This window comes from Dasypus novemcinctus, chromosome 10, assembly GCF_030445035.2.
Source record: "Dasypus novemcinctus isolate mDasNov1 chromosome 10, mDasNov1.1.hap2, whole genome shotgun sequence".
Taxonomy (NCBI): domain Eukaryota; kingdom Metazoa; phylum Chordata; class Mammalia; order Cingulata; family Dasypodidae; genus Dasypus; species Dasypus novemcinctus.
In genome coordinates this window covers 119,266,786-119,285,576 of record NC_080682.1, presented here as the reverse complement: position 1 = coordinate 119,285,576, position 18,791 = coordinate 119,266,786, and the positions used below count along the sequence as shown (strand labels likewise).

Here is an 18,791-nt window from a genome sequence, read left to right as displayed (position 1 = left end):
GAATATAAGCAGACACAGAAGAACACACAGTGAATGGACACAGAGAGCAGACAATGGGGGTGGGGGTGGGGGCGGGAAGGCTTGTGTAAATAAATAAATAAAATCTTAAAAAAAAAAGAGGAGAGCAGATGCCTTCCTCCCTGGGAAGAGGGAGGGTGCAGTAGACGGTGGAGAGTGCTTTCTCTTCAGTGAATTTGGCCAGCAGAGCATGCTTTGAATCGCAGTTCTGGCCAGATGAGAATCATGGGCAAGTGGAGATTGAAAGAGTCACTTTTGTGGAAAGAGTTATTGACAAGAGCCATCCGCTGGCTGGCTAGGAAACTGCAAGGAGAAAAACTGTTTTTAAGTGTCTCTTGTCCCAAAGATGTCATCTGCACACCATCAGTGAGGCCCTGACCCTATTTTGATAACTTACCTGGGCAATTAAAAAGACTTAGAATATGTTGAACCAAAAATCAAAGAGCAATGAAACAAAGGTGATAGAGAGAAATGGACTATCAGAGTAAATTCACCAACATATACAGATGCCTAGACATCAGCAAAAATTTACAAGCCCTACTAAGAAACTGGAAGAGATGGCCCAGCCAAAGGAATAAACCAAAATCCTGATGAGACACAGGATTTAAGACAGCTAACAAATGATGTTCATACAAGTCTCCTAAATCAATTCAAGGAGTTGAAGGAAAATATGACTAAAAAGAGATAAGGGATACAGTCATACAGTGGTACTCAACTGCTTTGAAACTCTATTGAATTTGGTATTCAATGCATTTGGCTATGAAAATTTTGTCCCAGTGCTCATCATTTGTTTTTACTCAACCAGCAAGCTAGAACATGTTGGTGTTGGTTGCCTTGTGACTCACTACTCTTTCCACCTGACCAAAGGGTCACACATTAGTCACATGGTAGCTCTTGCCCTGTGCACATTCCATTGTGGTTTTATGTTTTCTTCTGTGGTCATTTGTGTATTTTTGTGTTTGTTCCTCATCATGCATCCTAAGAAAATGAGCAGTGATAGTGCTGAGCAGAAGAGAAAATTACTTTTTTTGTCATCTTTATTTATTTTTTTAATATTACATTAAAGAAATATGAGGTCCCCATATACCCCCCCCTCCTCCCCCCATAACAACAATCTCCTCCATCATCATGAGATATTCATAGCATTTGGTGAATACATCTCTGAGCACCACTGCACCTCATGGTCAATGGTCCACATCATAGCCCACACTCTACCACGTTCCACCCAGTGGGCCATGGGAGGAAATACAATGTCCAGTAACTGTCCCTATAGTATCACCCAGGACAACTCCAAGTCCTGAAAACACCTCCACATCTCATCTCTTCCTTCCATTCCCTACCCCCAGGAACCACCATGGCTACTTTCTCCACACCAATGCCACATTTTCTTCAATTACTAATCACAATAATTCATGAATAGAATATCAGTAAGTCCACTCTAATTCATACTCTATTCCTCCATCCTGTGGACCTTGGAACGGTTGTGTCCAGTCCACATCTGTAACAAGAGGGGGCTTAGATTCCACATGGATGCTGGATGCAATCCTCCTGCTTTCAGTTGTAGGCACTCTTGGCTCCATGGTGTGGTGGTTGACCTTCTTCAACTCCATGTTAGCTGAGTGGGGTAAGTCCAATAAACCACAGTGTAGGAGCTGAAGTCTGTTGAGGCTCAGGGCCTGGCTATCACATGGTCAGTCCAGAGATTCAGGTCCCCTGGGTATATATTAAACCCCAGCACCAACTACAGTTCCAGTAAAAGTAACAGGAGAGGCTTGTGAACAAAGATCACATCTGAGTCCAGCTCCATCACACAGAAACACAAACTCCAAAGTAGGGCCGACTGACATGGCACTGAACTCCATCTGCCATGACCATAGAACATGTGAGTCTCTGTAGCCCTCAGAAGAACCAATACCCAGGGTTGTATCTACCTTATCTGTCTCTGGGACTCTGCTGAGTTGTGCATAAGGGCAACTCCTCTGATAACCTCCTGGCTTTTTGGAGACTCATAGCCATGTAAACTCATTTGTCCTTTCCATTTGCCACTTGATACAGGTCAAAAAGCATTTTTAACTCCTGGTATTATATGTAGATTGAGAAATTCTGCTGGTCCGAATTGACCCTTTTATTCAAGGTCATTCTCTAGTTACATCATCATCTGGTGTTTGGGAGTAATCCCTTGGTGCCAGGGAGGCTCATCCCCGGGAGTCATGTCCCACGCTGGGGGGAAGGCAACACATTTACATGTTGAGTTTGGCTTCGAGACTGGCCACATTTAAGCAACACAGAGGCTCTCAGGAGGGAACTCTCAGGCACCCTACAGCTCTAGGCCTTGTTCTTATTTCAGGTGCACAGGCTCACAAGCATAGTTATTAGTATTGAGGGCTCATTGTTGGACCTTCCTTCTTTTTTGGTCTTTGTCATTGCACTTGGGGGATTGTTGTTGTTCCTTTAAGGACTGTGATAGAGCTCCCCTGGCTGGGAACTCAGCACTCCCTCAGTTGTTGTTTTTAATTGTATCCACTATGAAAATATCTGAACATTTTTATGTACCCTGGAAATATGCCCTGTAGAACTCCCTGCCAACCAAGTGTCCCCTGTCAATAACATCCCACACCAGTATTCCTCCCCTGCCATTGTTGAACCTCTCTGTGATCCAAAACTTCCTGAAAAGTGAAGCCCAATATATTGCCAGGTTCCCTTAATAGTAAAATGGAATATAGCGATGAGTTTAAATGTTAGATGTAGAATACATATTAATTTGGAAAAATTAAGGTAAAAATAAATTGGGGTATCAAAAAATTTAAAAATGCAAAAGCTTTGTTTTTGATGTTTTGCCTTCCATCACTGCAATAAGTGTTGCCCTGTATGCAAATTTGCAAGGCAACTACTTCTGTCTTTTCCTCAGTGTCTACGTCCTATCTTTTTCTTTTCTTTTTTCTAATTATTAAGCTTATCTTCACAAGAGTTTTAGATCATAGTAGTTCATATATACAATATACAGTACTCCCACATATCCAACATAAAACCTTTTCCCTTCCACAGCAATAATCTTTTTACATATTCATACTATATTTACTGAAATTGATGTACAGATATTGAGACAATAACTTTCAAGCAAGGTAACATTTGTGTTTACATTGTGGTTTATATTTTAGACTATACGATTTTCTAAATTTTAATTATCTTATGTTTTACATTATGATTTACATTTTAGCTTATCAGCCCCTATATGTTTTTGGTGTAATTTTACATGTCTTATATCCATCCTTGCATACTCTTGTGAAACACTTCTATTGCCCACACAGTTCCATTGGTTCCATCTATTCAATACCTCTTTCCTCCTCCTCTTAGGGCCCACAGTGACAGTCAATCTTCATTGCTTGAAGGGCCATGTTCAGAGATACTTGCAACAGTGTTGAGGGCTTGACATGCTCAACTGCCCTAATGCACTGGGAACCACCATTTCTCTCGAGAGATACAATTCCCTCTATTTGATAACATCAGTCCTCCCCAGGATGTGGGTATACCTTCACTCTCATTATATGGGTCTCTATCCAGTGATATAACCCACTTTGGCAAAAAGAGCATTCACATATACCCTAGGAGCCTGTCCTGCATCAGATTATCCCCTTTAAGCATCTTAAACAGGTAACCTTCCTTATTATATTTTTGAAAAAGTTTTCTCAGCATTATACTCTCAACCAAATACCTGACAATCTCCTATTTTTGTATGTTGCCCCACCCTTCCCCCAATTTCTTGGGCCATATTACCCATCCTCCCATCCTTAGCCCCCCTTAAGCCCACAAAGCCCCATGCAAAGGTAACCCTATGCCCCCATTTTATCCCTTCCTTGTACAAATACTTACCTCCAGCTTATCATAGGTTTCACCCATGTAGGTGTCAGCTTACATCCTTCTGCGACCCCCCAATTTCCTGTAAGCCTATCATCCAGTCTCTAGCTCTCTGAGGCAGCTTGGTTTACTTATTTCATATCATTGAGGTCATGTAGTATTTGTCCTTCAATGCCTGGGTTGCTTCACTCAACATAAGGTTCTCAAGATTCATCCATGTTATCACGTGTGTTTGTAGTGTATTCATTCTTAAAGCCAAGTAGTATTACATTGTATGTATATACCACATTTTATTTATCCATTCATCTGTTGATGGGCATTTGGGTTGATTCCAACTTTTGGCAATAGTGAACAATGCTGCTATGAACATTGGTGTTTATATATTCGTTTGTGTCCTTGTTTTCAGTTCTACTGGATATATACCCAGCAGTGGAATTGCTGGGTCATATGGCAAATCTATGGCTAGTTTTTTGAAAAACCACCAAACTGTCCTCCAGAATGGCTGGATCCTCCTGCATTCCCATCAGCACCAGTGGATGAGTGTTCCCATTTTTCCACATCCTCTTCAGCATTTGTAGTCTTCTGTTTTTTTCATAGCTGCCAATCTTGTGGGATTAAGATGGTATCTCATTGTAGTTTTGATTTGCATTTCCCTGATAGCTAGAGATTTGGAGCATTTTTTCAGTGCTTTTTAGCCATTTGTATTTCATCTTTGGAGAAGTGTCTGTTTAAATCTTTTTCCCATTTTTAAAATGGGTTGTTTATCTTTTTATTTTCAAGATATAGGAGTTCTTTATATATGCATGTTATAAGTCTCCTATCAGATATATGGTTACCAAATATTTTCTCCCATTTGTGTAGGCTCTCTTCTCACTTTCTTGACAAACTCCTTTGAGGTTCAGAAGGCTTTAATTTTGAGGAAGTCCCATTTATCTATTTGTTCTTTTGCTGCTTGTGCTTTTGGTGTGAAGTTCATGAAGCCATTTCCTATTACAAGGTCTTGTATATGCTTCCCTACACTGTTTTCCAAAGTCTTTATGGTCTTGGCTCTTATATCTAGGTCTTTGATCCATCTTGAGTTGATTTTTGTATAAGATGTGAGATGGTAATCCTCTTTTATTCTTTTACATATGGATATCCAGTTCTCCAGGCACCATTTGTTTAATAGGCCATTTTCTCCCAGTTGAGAGGGTTTGGTGGCTTTATCGAATATTATATGACTATATATATGAGGATCTATATTGGAACTCTCAATTTGGTTCCATTGGTCTGTGTGTCTCTCCTTGTGCCAATACCATGCTGTTTTCACTACTGTAGCTTTGTAGTATGTTTTGAAGTCAGGTAGTGTGATTCCTCCAATTTCATTTTTCTTTTTCAATATGTCCTTGGCTATTTGGGGCCTCTTTCCTGTCCAAATAAATTTCATAGCTAGTTTTTCTAGTTCCTTAAAGAAGGCTGTGTTGATTTTTATTGGGATTGCATTGAATGTGTAGATCAGTTTTGGTAGGATAGACATCTTAATAATATTTAGTCTTTCTATCCATGAACAGGGAATATTCTTCCATTTATTTAGGTCTTCTTTGATTTCCTTGAACAGTCTTGTGTAGTTCTCTGTGTATAAGTTTTTTATATCTTTAGTTAAATTTATCCCTAGGTATTTGATTTTTTAATTGACTATTGTAAATGGTTTTTGTTTCTTGATTTCCTCCTGAGCTTGCTCATTATTGGTGTACAGAAATGCCACTGATTTTTGCACATTGATCTTATAACCTGCAACTTTACTAAACTCATTTATGAGTTCTAGAAGCTTTGTTGTAGACCTTTCAGGATTTTCTGTGTATAGGATCATGTCATCTGCAAATAATGAAATTTTGACTTCTTCCTTTCCAATTTGAATGCCTTTTATATCTGGTTCTTGCCTCAGTGCTCGAGAGAGTACTTCTAAGATAATGTTAAATAGAAGAGGTGAGAGTGGGTATCCTTGCCTTGTTCCTGATCTTAGAGGGAAGGATTTTAGGATTTCACCATTGTGAACGATGTTGGCTGTGGATTTTTCATATATACTCTTTATCATGTTCAGAAAATTTCTTTGTATTCCAATCTTTTGCAGTGTTTTTATCAAGAAAGGATGCTGCATTTTGTCAAATGCTTTTTCTGCATCTATAGATAGAATCATGTGTTTTTTTTTCCTTCAATCTGTTTATATGGTGTATTACATTGATTGATTTTTTTATGTTGAACCATCCTTGCATACCTGGAATGAATCCCACTTGGTCATGGTGTATAATTCACTTAATGTGTTGTTGAATATGGTTAGCAAGTATTTTGTTGAGGATTTTTGCATCTAGGCTCATTAGAGAAATTGGTCTGTAATTTTCCTTTCTTGTGGTGTCTTTGTTTGGGTTTGGTACTAGGGTATTGTTGGCATCATAGAATGAGTTAGGTGATGTTCCTTCTGTTTCAATTTTGTGGAAGAGTTTCAGCAGGCTTGCTGTTAGTTCTTTCCAGAATGTTTTGTAGAATTTACCTATGAAGCCGTCTGGCCCTGGGCTCTTCTTAGTTGGGAGGTTTTTAATGACTGATTCTATCTCTTTACTTGTGATTGGTTTATTGAGATCATCAATTTCTTCTTTCATCAACATAGGCTGCTTATGTGTTTCTAGGAATTTGTCCATTTCCTCTGAATTGTCATTTTTGTTGGAATATAGTTTTTCAAAGTATCCTCTTATGATAGTCTTTATTTCTGTGGGGTCAGTGGTGATATCTCCTTTTCATTTCTTATTTTGTGTATTTGCATCTTCTCTCTTTTTTTCTTTGTTAGTCTCCCTAAGGGTTTGTCAATTTTATTGATCTTCTCAAAGAATTAGCTCTTGGTTTTTTTTATCTTTTCAAGTTGCTTTCTTATTTTCTATTTCATTTAGTTCTGCTCTGATCTTTGTTTTTCCTTTCTTTCTTCTTCCTGTGAGGTTATTTTGTTGTTTTTTTTACTAATTCTTCCAAATGTGCAGTTAGTTCTTCAATTTTTGCTCTTCTTTTTTGATGTATGAATTTATGGCTATAAATTTCCCTCTCAGTATTCCTTTTGCTGCATCTCATAAGTTTTGGTATGTTGTGTTATCATTTTCATTAGTTTCAAGGTAGTTATTAATTTCTTTTGAGATTTCCTCTTTGACCTACTGTTTTTCTAAGAGTGTGCTGTTTAATTTCCATATCTTGATGTGAAATCTGGGCCTCTGGCCCTTGCACATTTCCAGCTTCACTCCACTGTGGTCAGAGATATTATTTTGTATGACTTCGATCTTTCTGAATTCATTGAGCCTTTCTTTGTGGCCTAGCATATGGTCTATCTTGGAGAATGATCCATGTGCACTTGAGAAAAATGTATATCCTGCTGTATTTGGGTGTAATGATCTTTATATGTCTATTAGATCCAGCTCCTCTAATATACTGTTCAAAGTTTTTGTTTCTTTATTGATTCTCTTTTGAGATGTTCTGTCCAAAGTTGATAGTGGTGTATTAAAGTCTCCCACTAAAATTGTAGAGGCATCTATTCTTTCACTTAGTTTTTCCAGTGTTTGCCTCACATATTTGGAGATGCCCTTGTTAGGAGCATAAATATTTATGATTGTTCATTCTTCTTGAAAGATTGTCCCTTTCACTAATATGTAGTATCCTTCTTTGTCTCTCACAATTTTTTCACATTTAAAGTTTATTTTGTCTGATATTAATATAGCTCCTTCTGCTTTTTTTTGGTTATTGTTTGCTTGTATGATTGTTTTCCAGCATTCACTTTAACCTTCCATGAATCCCTGGGTTTAAGATGTGTTTCTTGTAGACAGTATATAGATGGGTCATATTTCCTTATCCAATTTCCCAGTCTGAATCTTTTGATAGGTGAGTTTAATCCGTTGACATTCAGTGTTATTACTTTCAAGGAATTATTTATGTTAGCCATATTTTGTTTGGACTTGTGTTTGTCATATTTTGTTTGTTTGTTTTTTTCCTTCTCTTTTTGTTTTTTTTTTTTTGTTGCTCTTATACTCTCCTCCAACTCTGCCTCTCCTGTTTGTTTGTTTTTTTTTCTTCCTGCAGAACTCCCTTTAGTATTTCTTGAAGGGCAGAGTTCTTGTTGGCAAACTCTTTCAATTTCTGTTTATCTGTGAATATTTTAAACTCTTCATCATTTTTGAATGCTAGTTTAGCTGGGTAGAGTATTCTTGGTTGGAAATTTTTTTCTTTTAATACCTTGACTATATCATACCACTGCCTTCTTGCCGCCATGGTTTCAGATGAGAAATCAGCACTTAATCTTATTGAGCCTCCCTTGTATGTGATGGTTTTCTTTTCTCTTGCTGCTTTTAGAATTTTCTCTTTGTCTTGAGCATTGGATTTGACAAGTATATGTCGTGGGGTGGGCCTGTTGGGATTTATGGTGTTTAGGGTGCATTGTGCTTCCTGGCCATGTACATCCATCTCTCTCAGTAGATTTGGGAAGTTTTCAGCCATTATTTCCTCCAACAGCCCTTCTGTCCCCTTTCCCTTCTTTTCTTCTTCTGGGATGCCTATAATACGTATGTTTGTGCATTTTGCATTGTCATTCAGATCCCTAAGTCCTAGCTGGATTTTTTCTATCTTTTTATTGATCAGTTCTACTATCTGTTTGATTTCAGATGTACTGTCTTCTATGTTGCTAATTCTCTCCTCTGCCTCTTCTAATCTGCTGCTATTTGCTGAGAGTGTATTTTTGATTTCTTGGACTGTGGTGTTCATCCTCATCATATCTGTTATCTTTTTGCATATGTCTGCAATTTCCTCTCCAAGTGTTTTCTTCATATTGTTAATCTCTTCCTTTACTTCATTAAGTTGGTCTCTAATATATGTTTTGAGATCTTTAATTACTTGTCTGATGTTCTGCTCCCCTTCCTGGTTTTTAGTTTGTTCATTGGATTCAGCCATGTTTTCCTGATTATTGGTTTGGTTTGTAGTTTTTTGTTGCTGTCTGGTCATCATTTTATCTTGAGGGATTTAATCAGTTCCTTAGCTTCTTTGTCTAGTCTTGGGGATTAATTAGTTGTTGTTCTTGCATAAGTGTTATGTCTTCTCTTTGTCACTTTGTTCTTCTTACTCTATTTTCTTGTTGCTGGGTAAGTTCACTGTTCCAGAAAGGCAGCCCCAACAGAGCAAAAGTACCACCAGAGATATCTCTTATTACCTTTTCTCAGATGACACCTCTTCTCAGGAGAATGTTGTCCACTACCACCTAATTGCAGGTTGCTGGGAAAGCCCCAGGCGGTGTTTCCAAGAAAATTACTTTGCACCACCAGTGAGCAAAAAATAAAAAGAAATAATAGGTAAATATGAGAGTGGTATTTGCATTAATTATCTTGCTAGGGAATACGATGTGCCTAGAACAATGGTCTCCACCATTATTAAGAATAAAGTGATAAAAATGGCTGATATTTTGAAAGGAATTAAAGTAGTAACAAAGCAGTGTTCCCAAACAAGGAATTTGAAAATCTGTTATTAATTTGGGTATACAAGAAGCAGTTAGTGGGTGACAGTGTATTGGAAGCTGATATGTGAAAAAGTCAAAGTGTTGCATGCTGATCTTTTGAAAAACAAACTGGAACTAAGTGATGGGAGTGTTGAAGTTTTTAAGGCCAGCCATGGCTGGTTTGATGATTTTAAAAAAGAATTCCAGTGTAAATTTGGCATGGAAGAGTTTGTGGCCAAAAGCTGTGACTCAGAGAGACTTTGAAGGGTTTGAGGCTGACCCCAAGCCTGCAGGTACAGAGAGTACAGTTGTGCAGGATATTGTATCTTTGGGTCAATCCATGGGTCTGGAAGTTGATCCTGCTGTTGTTGAGTTAGTGGAAGAACATCATGAAGAGCTCAACATTGAGGAGCTTCAGGATCTACAGAAGAAGCAGCAACAAGAGGCAGCTGAAGAGATTACTTCAGGTGAGGAGGAGATAAGGGAGGATGTCCCCAGTTCCTTGATAAAAGAAATGTGTGTGAAATGGGCAGATGCTCAAAATTTTGTGGAGAAGTACCCTTTGGACAAAGCTCTGGCAAGTAGAAATGTGAATTTATTGAATGACCAAACAATTTCACACTTTTGGGGAATTCTGAAAAGAAGAGAGAAGCAGTTCTCATTGGATAACTTTTTAGTGAAGGTGACAGTTTGTCAGAGCCTGTGGTGCAAGTTGAAAAAAAGGCAGAAAAGAGAAAGAACACCTAAGTGCAACTCTCTGATGTTCTGTTGGAGGGGGACTCTCCTTCCATGTAATTTCTCCTCCTCATCATTCTCCTCCCACCATTCCATTAGGTCATGGACTCTTCTCAGTACAGGTAAAGTGAAGTTTTTATATTATTTAATCTAAATATTAATTTTTTGGTTTATTTATCATGTAATGATATACAACCCTATCTTTTTATGTATTGCCTTAAAAATATGCATTGTCTTTGGTTTGGGAATGCATTAAATTCATTTATGTCATTCCTTATGGGAAAAATTGTTTGATCATCATTTATGGTACTTGTTGTACCTGGAACCGATTAACGATGATTCCTATGGTACCACTGTATTAAGAAGATACTGGGTGGCCATAAAGAATCATTTGAAAGCCTGCAAAGAAAGGTAACAGAACTTATAGGAATGAAAGACACAATGGATGTTATTAAAAATACGTTAGGTGAAAAAAAAATACATTAGATGCATATAATAGCAGATCTGAAATGGCAAAAGAGTGAATAAATGAAACTTAGGAAGGAGTATCTGAATTTGAAAAGACAGGAGAACAGAAGGAGAAAAGAATAGAAAAAGATGGAAGAGGGTCTCAAGGAAATGAATGACAATGTGAAATACACAAACATATGTGTTTCAGTGTCCCAGAAGGAAAAGACAGTTGAAAAGGAGCAGAAAGAATATTTGAGGAAATTATGACTCAAAACTTCCCAGCCATTATGAAATACATAAATATATCCAAGAAGACAATGCACCACAAAAAGAATAAATCTTAATAGACCTACTCTGAGACACCTACTATTCAGAATGACAAATACCAGAGATAGAGAGAGGATTCTGAAAGCATCAAGCAAAAAGCAATGCATCACATACAAGAGAACCTCAATAAGACTAAGTGCCAATCTCTCATCAGAAACCATGCAGGTGTAAGTAAAGTGGTATGATGTATTTAGGTTCTGAAAGAGAAAAATTGCCAACCAAGAATTCTTTATCTAGTGAAACTGTCCTTCAAAGATGAAGGTGAGTTCAATGTCTTCATGACAATAAAAACAGAGTTTGTAATAATAAGACCAGATTTACAAGAGATACTAAACATAGTGCATTAGCATGAAAGTAGAAGACAAGAACAAGAGACTTGAAGAAGAGTGTAGAGATGAAGATAATTAGGGTAGCATAAAGGGTAAAAAAGACAGACAATAGAAAGATATGACAATGGAAAGTTAAAAGATAAAATGGACAAAATAAGTAATGCATTTACAATAAAATCATGAAATGTTAATGGATTGAACTTACAAAACATAAGACATAGACTGATAGAATGGTTAAAATAATATGAGCCATTTATATGCTGTCTATAAGAGACTCACTTTAGACATAAAGATACAGTACTGTTGAAAGTGAAACTGTGGAAAAAGATATTCCAAGGAAATAGTAACCAAAAAAGATCAGGAGTAATGATACTAATATTGAACAAAATAGATTTTAAATGCAAAATTTTTATTAGAGATAAAGAAAGTCAATATATATTAATAGAAGGGTAATTCACCAAAGAGAAATAACTATAGTAGATATTTATGCAACTAATCTGAGTGCCCCAAAATACATGAGGCACACACTGGTAAAACAGAAGAGAAAAATAGATGTCTCTACAATAATAGTTGGAGACTTCAATACTCCACTCTCAGTGTTGTATATAACATCTGGAGAGAAGATAAATAAGGTTCAACAGGAGACAATCAATTAGTGTAATAAATCACATTAATAAAATGAAATATCACATGATTCTGTTGATGCAGAAAAGGCATTTGACAAAATATAGCATCCTTCCTTGATTAAAACACTCCAAAAGATAGCAAACTAAGGAATCTTTCTCATCATGGAAAAGTGCATATATAAAAATCCACTGCTAACATTGTACTTAAAGGTGAAAGTCTGAAAACCTTTCCACTGAGATCAGGAACAAGATGAGGATGCCCACCGTCCCACTGTTATTCAAGATTGTGCTGCAAGTTCTAGCTAGAGCACTTAGGCAAGATAAAGAAATAAAAGGTACCCAAATAGGAAAGGGAGAAGTAATATGTTAGCTGTTTGCTACTGATATGATCCTATATCTAGAAAATCCCAAAAAATCCACAAAAGAGCTAGTAGAACTAATAGAAGTAGTCAGCAGAGTGGAGGGATGCAATGTTAATATGCAAAAATCAATAGTGTTTTTACACACTACTGATGAGCATTCTGAGGGGGGAGTCAAAAAAATTCCAGTTATAATAGTGACTAAATGAATAAAATATTTAGTAATAAGCTTAACCCAGGACATAAAGGACCTGTATTCAGGAAATTACAAAACATTACTAAAAGAAATAAAAGAAGACCTAAATAGATGGAAGGACATTCTGTGTTCATGGATTGAAAGACAATGTAGTTAAGATGTCCATTCTGCCCAAACTAATTTACAGATTCAATGCAATCCCAATAATAATCAAAATAATCGTTTTTGCAGAGAAGGAAAAACCAATTATCAAATTTATTAGGATGGGTAAGGAGCCCCAGAGAACAAAAAATATCTTAAAGAATGACATTGGAAGACTCTCACTTCTTTACTTTAAATCATATTATTTAGCTATAGTGGTTAAAAACAGTGTAGATTCTCATATCTATGGTCAAGTGAATTTTGACAAGGCAGTCAAGCCCACCCAGCTGGGCCAGAACAGTCTATTCAACAAATGATGCTGGGAGAACTGGGTATATATAGCTAAAAGAAAGAAAGAGGAACTCTATCTCACACCTTATACAAAAATTAACTGAAATGGATCAAGGAACCTAAATATAAAGCCACAACCATAAAACTTCTAGAAGAATATGTCGGAAAACATCTTCAAGATCTTTTGGTGCATGGTGGTTTCTTAAACCTAACACCTAAAGCATAAGCAGTGAAAGAAAAAAAGAGATAAATGAAACACTTTTGGTTTTCAAAGATGTCAAGGAAGTAAAAAGCCAGATTACTCAATTGGAGACAATATTTGGAAACCACATATCTAAAAGGGTTTGATATCTATGTTATATAAAGAGACATACCTCTCAAAATTGAAAAACAACCCAATTAAAAGCTTTACAAACAACTTGAATAGACATTTCTCCAAAGAGGAAATACAAATGGCCAAAATGCACATGAAAAAAATGTTCAACACCACTAGCTATTAGGGAAATGCAGATTAACATTACAATGAGATACCATTTCACACCTTATATAATGACCATGATCAAAATAACAGAAAACTACAGGTGTTGGAAAAGATATGGGGAGATAGGAACACTCCTTCACTGTTGGTGAGAATGTAGAATTGTGCATCCTCTGTAGTACCTCAAGAAGCTGAATATAGAACTGCTGAATGATCCAGCAATCTCATTAGTAGGAATATATGTAGAAGAGCTGAAAGGAAGTATATGAACAGACAATTGTGCACCAGTGTTCATAGTTGCATTATTCACAGTTGCTAAAATATGGGAGCAGCCCGATAGTCCATGAACTGATTAATGGCTAAACAAAATGTGATATGTACATACAATGCAAAACTGTTCAGCCATAAGACGAAATGAAATCGGGATGCATGCGACAACATGGATGAACCTTGAAAATATTACATAGAGTGAAATAGTCCTACACAGAAGGACAAATATTGTATGTTTTCACCAATATGAACTAAATATGATGAGTAAACTCAAAGAGGTACATTCTAGAGTAGAGGTTACTAGGAGAGAATATGTAGGTTGAGAATGGGAGTGATGCATATGGCATGTAGAATTTTTAATAAAGTTTATTGTAAAAGTGAAAAGGAATAGAATTAATGGTAACACATTATATTGAGTATAACTTACATTGCTGATTTATAAATGAGATTGGGGCTAAAAGGGGTTGTCTGTGAACATAAATATCAATTGAAAGGAAACCAGAGAATAATCTAGGGCATGCACAGTGATTTTGATGATGGATGAACATGGTGGTTAATTGTATAAATATAAGAATGTTATTCTTTGACAAAGTGTTAAGAATATGGTGATACATGGGATAATTACAGCTAATGTATTTAAGGACAATAGTTGACAGTAACATTGTAGTATTTTTGCAGCAATGGCAATGAAGATACATCAATTCTAAGAGACAATTATAGGGGTTGTGGCAGTTTGAGATTACTTATGAATTCCAAAAAGAGAGATTATGTTTGTAAACTGGTCTGTTCTTCTGGGTGTGATGCCCTTTACCTGTATTAGATTCACCAGAGATGGCTTTGATTAAATTATGTTAAGATTAAGGCTTTGATTTGACCAGGTCAGTAGGGTGTGAGAGTAAATCCCCACCCCCTTGGTGGGCTATGCAAATGGACACTCACTCAAGAAGACACACAGAAGAAGATACAGAGGAAGAGAGAACTTTGTCATTTTTGATCCTGGAGCCCCAGGGAGAGATGAGCCATTCACCTGATAGTTCACAGATGACCTTGTGAAGAAAACAGAGCAGCTGAGAAGCCCTGAGAGATAAGCCCTATGCCAGCCTAAAACTAAGATCAGAAGATGCTGGGCCCATGGAGCCTTAAGGGAAGAATGAAGGAGAGACCAGGAGAGATTGCCTGCCATCTTGTTTCAACATGTGGCAACTGACCTTGGTGAGAAATCAACCTTGAATTGGACTCTTTAGGGCATTGTAACTGTAAGCTTTTATCCCCAATAAATTCCCTTTATAAAAGCCCACAGATTTCTGATACTTTGCATCAGCACCCCTTTGGCTGACTAATACAGAATTTGGTACCAGGATAGTGGGGTCATGGATCGATCACCTTTCCTTCAGTTTCCAATAATAGTTTCAACACTTCCTTGTAAGGCCTTATCAGAAATAACTTTAGGCTCCCTATTCCTACGAACAGTCTCTTCAAAGTAGTGTAGGCCTTTTCCATCAAGAATCTCACAATTCCTCCAAAAAATACCCCTTCCCCACTTATAAAATGGCTGTAGCATTTTTGGTAATTGCAAAAGCATGACAACAGATTTTGGTGAGGAAGTAACCTTGAATTGGACTCTTTATGGCCTTGTAACTGTAAGCCTTTACCCCCGATAAATACCCTTTATAAAAGCCAACAGACTTCTGGTACTCTGCATCAGCACCCCTTTGGCAGACTAATACAAATAAGGGAGTATGAGATTTTTCCTTCTGGAATAATGAAAATGTTCTAAAATTGACTGAGGCGATGATAGCACAGTCATCACTGTGACGAAATGTCAGTCACTGAGTGTACACATTGGATGGATTGTATAAAACATGGCACTGAAGAACACAGGTAATCTAGTGGTGGAAGACAGACTTTTGTTAACATGACAAATATGAAAGTATTCTCTCATGAAATAAAATGAGTGTTTCATACTTATACAGGGTATTAATAATCAGGTGGGTTGAGGGAAAATATACCAAATGTAAGATAGGGGATATATTTAGTAATATTCTGACCATGCTCTTTCATAATTTGTAACAAATATTTCTCATCAATGCAAGTTGTTGTTGATTGGATGATTTACAGAGCCCTGTATGATGATATGCATGTTTGTTTTGCAAGTTTACATATGTAGACTTAGAGTTTATATATGTTCATGTATGAATGATATACTTTATACAATTTATTAAAAATAGAAGAAATGGTGAAAATTGAAGACCTACCTGCACATCTAGAGGAACTAGAAAAAGAAAAGCAAACTAATCCTAAACCAATCCCAGGAAAGAAATAATAAATATTAGAACAGAACTAATTGAAATTGAGAACAACAACAACAACAACAAATAGAATCAACAAAACCAAATTTGTTTCTTTGAGAAAATCATCAAAATCAACAAATCCTTAGCTAAACTGACAATTGAAAAAGGAGGGAAGATGCAAATAAATCAGAAATGAGAGGGGGAACATTACCACTGACCCTGCAGAAATAAGAGAGATCATAAGGGGATACTATGAAAACCTGTATGCCAAAGAAACTAGACAATGTAGAGGAGATGGACAAATTTTTAGAAACACACGAGCCACTTAACAGTGACCCTAGAAGAAATAGAAGACCTCAACAAACCAATCACAAGTAAAGGGATTGAAATAAGTTATCAAAAACCTCCCAAAATGAAAAATCGAGGACCAGATGGATTCAAAGGTGAATTCTACCAATCATTCAAATGTGATCTAATACCAATCTCACTCAAATTCTTCCAAAAAATTGAGCAGGAAGGAATACTCATTTTATGAAGCTAACATCACTGTAATATCTAAGCCAGATAAAGATATTATGAAAAGAAATCATACACTGATATCTCTAATGAATATAGGAGCAAAAATCCTCAATAAAATACTTTCAAACCAAATCCAAAAGTACATTAAAAGAATATACAACACACATGATCAATTGGATTTTATACAACATATCGAGGAGTGGTTCAATACAAGAAAATCAATTAGTGTAATAAACCACATTAATAAAATGAACAAGAAATATCACATGATCCTCTCTAATGATGCAGAAATGCATCTGACAAAATACAGCATCCTCCCTTGATGAAGACATTCCCAAAGTAATTGCCTAAGTTACCTCCTCAAAACCTCCTTTTTGCTCAAATGTGTCCTCTCTCTAAGCCAGACTCAGCATATTAATGCACCACCTTCCACCTGGCATGGGACATGACTCCCAAGGATAAGCCTCCCTGGCACCAAGGGATTATTACCAAGCACCAACTAGCAGTGCATCTGGAAATAGACCTTGACTAAGAGGGGGAAATGGTAAATACAAATGAGATTTCAAAGTGGTCAAGAGGTCATTTCAGAGGTTATGCTTATGCAAGTATCATCAGGATCTCATTGACTGACACAGTAAATAGTGCCTCAAATAGTGGGGCTCCCTAGGGCCCTAGAGACATACAAAAGCCATAAGCAGGGCAGATAGCTCAGGAATATGGCACCCTATTAGTTGGCCTTACTTTGGAATTTATGCTCCCCGGTGTAAAAGACTTAGTCTCATTTATCAGTTCTCTGCAAATGGGTCTTCTGCCCCTTTTATTTGAACCAATAATTAGCACTATACTTGATAAATATATATCCCAGTCACTTAACTCTTTGGTCTGCCCATGTGCCAGCTGAGCCCTGAATTTTATCAGAGTTGCAACACCTGCTTTCCAGTTCATTGGACTCATGCAGGACAACTAACAGGGAGATGATGATGGACAATGCCCATCCCAAGGAACAGAGAGTGTCTGCGTCTGCAAGCAAGAGAGTTCCATCTATCTGCCCCATGGAAATCTAAGTTCCCTTCAATTATAAGTACAGTGGGCATCACCATTCCCAAACCTCAAGATTGGGGAATGAACATTGGACTAAAGTAGACATTATTATTCTATATAGACTTATTATTTTTCTAGCAATGGAAGAACTCGTATCATTGATGTAAAGGTAGTGGCCACCAGTGGTTCTGAGGGATGGGAGAGGGAAGAATAAATGTAATAGGGGGCATTTTAGGGACATTAAAGTTATCCAGCATGACAGTACAATGACGGATAAAGGCCATTGTATATTTTGTCATAACCTACAAAATTGTGTGAGACAGTGTGTAAACTGCTGAGATCAGCTCAGCAATAGGTTTGCACAAAGGGAAGGTGACACAGAACTGAAGAAATAAGAGTACAGAAAGAAAGACACAAGAGAAGAAATAAAGATGGGACCAGGGAACTCACAGCTTCTGAAACTGAGAGCCTCAACCCTAGTTTCCACATAGTATTTACTTAGAAACTAACAAGCAGCTGTTTGCTATCAGAACTGCAACATCATCTACAATAACAGGAAACAACTGCAACATCTACAGTAAAACAGGTGCAACATTTTACTATAATAAGGTACAAGTTATACAAAGTTCAACTGCTTCCTAACACAAACATTTTTTTCATGCTGACCAGATGCTGTTCCATCTAGTCAAGGCCCCATGTTCCTAAGCCCGCAGTTTTTGTCTGTGTTATGGAAACATTCAAACTTCAAATCATGTTCTCTACTGTTTTCCCATTACAGTAAACTATAATGTAAACTGTACTCCATGGTTCGTAGCAATGCTTCAATATGTTTTCATCAATTGTAACAAATGTACCACACTAATGAAGGATGTTGCTAATGTGGGAAAGTGTGGGAGTGGGAGGGAGTGGGGCATATGGGAATCCCTTATAGTTTTTATTTAACCTTTATGTAATCTAAAGATTCTTTTAAAAAACACTCCAAAAGATAGAAAAAGAAGGAATCTTTTTCAATATGTTAAAGTGCATATATGAAAACCTACTGCTAACATTGTTTACAATGGTGAAAGACTGAAAGCTATCATTCTGAGATTGGGAACAAGACAAGGATACCCACTGTTACCACTGTTATTCAATATTATGCTGTAAGTTCTCACTAGAACAATTAGGCTGGATAAAGAAATAAAAGGCACCCATATATAAGAGAAAGAAGTAAAAATTTCTCTATTCACAGATGATGTGATCCTATACCTACAAAATCTTGAAAAATCCACAACAAAACTTCTAGAACTTGTAGATGAGGCCAACAAAGTGGAGGGATACAAGATTAATATGCAAAAAAACCCAGTAACATTTTTATACACTACTGATGAA

The 18,791-nt window shown here is 36.9% G+C and overlaps 1 protein-coding gene across 3 annotated transcripts in view; it reads left to right on the top strand.

The window, feature by feature from the left end:
- Nucleotides 1-18,791, top strand: part of DLG2 (discs large MAGUK scaffold protein 2) — a 2,400,703-nt gene that overhangs the window by 186,180 nt on the left and 2,195,732 nt on the right. The window lies entirely within an intron of this gene.